Below are 4,781 nucleotides of genomic sequence, written 5' to 3'. Positions count from 1 at the left end.
GCGCACACATAGATGTTGCCTCAACCATATGTAATAACTGGCTGTGTAATTTGTACCATCAGGTCATTGTTGCCCTGCTTTTCATGGCGTTCTGATTTTAAATTAAATTCTTAATAAAATGTACTTCATTTTAATAATAAAATAGGGGAGAATATATTTAAAAAGTAATGAATTTGAGACCCTGTTTCTCCTAATATTTTAAGCAGCCTTCACCCATACTTGTGTTTCCCACTTGTGGGAGTAAGTAATTAAATGGGTTGAATCTGATATTACATAGGTGTTCCCTCACCTGAAGCCATTTTGAATAGTGTTGGCATCTACCTAGTAGCTCCCAGTCAGGCTCTTAATAAATAAGAACTAATAAATAATAAGTATCCCATTGATGGCAACTCTTAACAAAAGAGAAGGCATTTGTCTCAATCACTTAAAATTTTAATACCCAAATGGGAAAAGTGCCCGGCTGGTGTGGCTCAATGGTTGAGCATGGACCCATGAACCAGAAGGTCAGGGTTCAATTCCCAATAAGGGCTCATGCCTGGTTGCTGGCTCCATCCCCAGTAGGGGGAATGCACAAGGAAGCTGATTAATGATTCTCTCTCATCGTAATATCTCTCGCAGGCTCTCTCTCTCTCTCTCTCCCACTCCTTATCCTTTCCTCTCTCTGAAATCAATAAAAACATATTTTTTTTAAAAAAGGGAAAAGTTGTGGAAAAATCTGTGAACCTAGAACACTGCTACTGCTTTTACATAACTTCCTATATTTGCATTAAGTGCCTATGAATGCAAATGCTTTTCCAAGGTTTGATTCTGAAATTGCTAATCTTTTACAATTAGTACTTCTATATTCTCAATGTTTTCTTTTTGACATATCTCAGGAAGAAGCCATTTTTTGATGTTTTTTAATATCTGTTAAAATTATGCCAATGAAAATCAAATATTCTTTCTAGACAACTGCATCCCTAGCCTACTTAGTTAGCTCTTCCTGGGTATCAGAACTGAAAGGTGCTAAGGAGCCATGGTTTAAATTCTATGTAACCCAGGAGAACTAGTTATTTCCTATTTTAGGTAATCTTTGCATGCAGTGCAAGGTTGTATTAAAAGGCCTCCTAGAATGCAAAATAGTAATAGTTGTTACAAGAATAATCATTGACTCTATTCTTTATTTACGTTACCTTCATTGGTCAAGAGGATCCTGTCCATTGCTGTCATCTTGTTTTTGCAAACCTTTAAATTTATAGGTTTGGGGAGTTTTTTAGATTAGGAAATGGCCTCTTTAATTCATGTGAACAAGCTGCTCATTTTCCAGATGAAGAAATTTAAGTCCCAGAGAGATTATGAGTTGCCTAATATCATAGAACTAGTTACCAACAGAACCAACACCAGAAACGTTACTTCCTGACTCATGTCATTATATAAAAGGCTCTATTACTTTAAAATGGTTTATAAATTAAGTAAAATATGATGCCTTTGACTTAACCAACGAATTCATTCATTTGGGCTCTCAGACATGAAACTGTGAACTATAAAGAAAAAATTAGAGTAAGTCAAAATCAACTGCAGAACCCACTACATATTTTAAAAGACTTGTAATGCAAATGTAGTGAACTGTCTTATAATGGCTTTCAAACACTTAAATTCAAGCCAAAATCTTATTTTTCTCATAAAACAAATTCCAGATTTTAGTGGATTGAAATTTCTTGGTTAAAAAAAGACAGAGATTTTAATTCTTGCCTAACTTACTAAATTTATGTTGGCATTTTAAAGCCCTCTAACAAGTTAGAACTAGCAAAATATCAAGATAACTGTTCAGCTTCATTTAAATAAAATCAAACAAACAAGCGAGGGTTTGGACTATATGGCACATTTAAAAATGTTTGTTTTCCAAAGAATCAGACTACCTTCTCTAGTGGTCTATGAACTGGTGCAATCCCAATGAATAAAAAGCTATTTTAAATGGATCTAATTTCAAATGGATGATTGGGTTTTTCAAAGCTAGCCAGAAAAAAAGAAAGCAACATTTTTCATGCACTGTTAAACAGACTACATATAAAATTCATTTGCCTTTCCTACCATAAGAACAAAAAAGTCTATTGATTTATGATGTTCTTATATTTAAAAAGAATAATACAAATAAGTTAAGTGTGAAAGTAATGTAGAATACTTGTAGCTTTATTATATTTGATTCCTGGGGATTGAAGAGTGACTTATTTTTCCTTCTAATGATACCAACTCAATTAATCATCTACTAACACCTTGACAACATATGTTTTTGTCTTTGACCCAATCTGTACTTTCTTACTGAGCAGACCACCTCTGTGTCAGATTAATGTTTAGTAATGGTTGGTTCTTCATTTAGTTGTAAGACGATCCAGCAATTTCAACTTTGAGATATTTTTTAAAATGCACATTTTTTTAAAAAGTGCCAATGTTCTATACTTCGTTGATCTTTGTGTATTTGAAACCATTGTAAGGTTGTGATTTTTCTAGCTGGCCTCTTCCTTTTAGTTATGGTGACAATGATTATAATAAAGAAATCTTTTCTAAATTGAACATATAAAAAGAGCAGAAATTATGTCCTGTTATTTGTTAAACACTTGTGTTCAATGGAGATATTTTGCCACAGTTGTCCTATTACAAGTAGGAAAATACACTTTAAAAATAATGTTTTTAGTCTTACTTAGTGTTATTCTATTGGAAGCTGCTTCCTGTTGCTCATCCAAGTCTGAATAACATTCTGGTTTTCATGATGACAGACCCATATATGTAGATTGTAGTACACGACATTTAACTCTTCGGAAATAATCCCCAACGTAATGGACATCCCAAAATGTCATCAGTTTGTGGTGATATGTGAAGCTCTTTGATTTATTTTATTTGAATGTTTGGAATAAAACACTCACAAACATGTGTAGCATACTGAACCTTATCCCACAAATTCAGGTTTACTAAAAGTATTAACTTTATGTTCCTTATAATAGAACTTATCAATTGTCCTGAATGCCTATCCTACCTAGTGGTAAAACCTAATTGGTAGAAACCTAGTGAGTTGACAGCTTTTAACTCCATCCATTCAAATGCCCTGCATTTGATTTAGAGTTTCCCCCACTCGCTTTCTTATCCAGTTTGCAGGTACATTCTGGGTGGCAATGGTGAAGAAGAGAAATAGAATGTGACCTTGATCTTCAGTCATCATCTGTTTAAACTATAATCCCCTGAAATTCACATCATCCTTTTGGCTCCCAGTTGCCATAGTCCTACCATATTGCCATGTACCTTGGCCCCCCTGGCAGACGTTCTTTGAAGCATGTTAGCACGTATAGCTTTTTTTCGTGTCTCAGGTACAGAGTCTCCTTAGATGGGCTTCTAAGGACCACATGCATGTGTTGTTGGTCACACAGAAATAACATTCTGATGCTCCCCACACCATGCTGGGTGCTTGCAGGACTCAGACCCTCTAAAGCCCGTTGGCCTGGACCTCTCATGCAGAAATGTCTACACTATTGCTTGTGTGGACTCTCCATGAGGACATTCCGTGTACCTTATGTGGACTCTCCATGAGGACATTCAGTGTACCTTATGTGGACTCTCAATGAGGACATTCGTCTCTCTGGTCATCATCTCTGTGCCCAAATTCCCAAATCTGTCAGGGGTATTATTGTTTCTACCCCACCATGAGTCTTGAAGGGCAGAGTGGGATAAAGGGTTCTTCTTAGATATATACCTGTCGCTATTTAATAGTCCTGCTTCTCTTCTGATCTTTTTCCAACTTAAAGATCTTATATCCCCTTAGGTAGGAAAAATCCTCTGTTACATTGATATAATTCTTCTAAATCTGTTCTTTATGGCATCAATTTTATGACTTGAATCCCTTATAACTTTGGTTTTTAATACTCAAAGATAGACTTAATATTTAAATATCAGGCTCTTATATTTTTAAAAAATGTATTCTTCTCAAACTATGACCTGCCATGATTTTCAGAGGATTATTTTGAAATTCATAAGCTAGGAAAAAGTCGATTTTGAAAATCATAAATCTAGAACAAATCTATCTCTTTGCATAAAAAAGAAATATATTAACAAATATAAAAGAAAAAACACACTGGCTAACATATTTTAATATAATCATGCTGAATATACTATTTTTTAAAGATTTTTATTGTTGAAAGTGTTACATATGTCCCTCTTTCCCCCATTGATCCTTGTAGCCCACCTCTAGCAACCGCCCCCCCCACCGCCCCAGGCCTTCACCACACTATTGTCTGTGTCCATGGGTTATGCATATGATCGCTTCTCTCCCACCCACCCACCACCCCTACCTTCTACATATGAGTGAGATGATGTGATACTTGTCTTTCATTGACTGGCTTACTTCACTTAGCATAATACTCTCCAGGTCCCAAATTAGGGCTATTTAAGATAACTTAAATCACACTGCCACCCAGGGAGCAGCCACTGAACGACTCAACATTTAGATATGTCAGTGAGATCAAACATGGGTAGACAAAGAAACCCCCAAAGGAAAGAGAAGGAGGACTCTCCAGAAAAGCAGCTAAGTAATACAGAGGCTTGCAACATGACAGAAAAAGAATTCAGAATAAAGGTCCTAGAGTGCATTAACCGGATGGAGGAAAAAATCGACAACCTCTGCAAGAAGCAAGAAGAAACAGATGAAATAATCAATAACATATGGAAGAAGCTAGAAGAAACAGATGAAAAAATCAACAACTTAAGTAAGACCCAAGAAGAAATGAAGAGTGATATAGCTGCAATAAAAAACACCA

At 35.6% G+C, this 4,781-nt stretch overlaps 1 protein-coding gene across 1 annotated transcript in view; it reads left to right on the top strand.

The window, feature by feature from the left end:
• Window positions 1-4,781, top strand: part of COL24A1 (collagen type XXIV alpha 1) — a 311,443-nt gene that overhangs the window by 242,968 nt on the left and 63,694 nt on the right. The gene's annotated exons all lie outside the window — the stretch shown is intronic.

This window comes from Myotis davidii, unplaced genomic scaffold (genome assembly GCF_000327345.1).
Source record: "Myotis davidii unplaced genomic scaffold, ASM32734v1 scaffold162, whole genome shotgun sequence".
Lineage (NCBI taxonomy): Eukaryota > Metazoa > Chordata > Mammalia > Chiroptera > Vespertilionidae > Myotis > Myotis davidii.
Note: the sequence above shows the minus strand (reverse complement) of the source record. Positions and strands in the feature narration are given on the sequence as shown.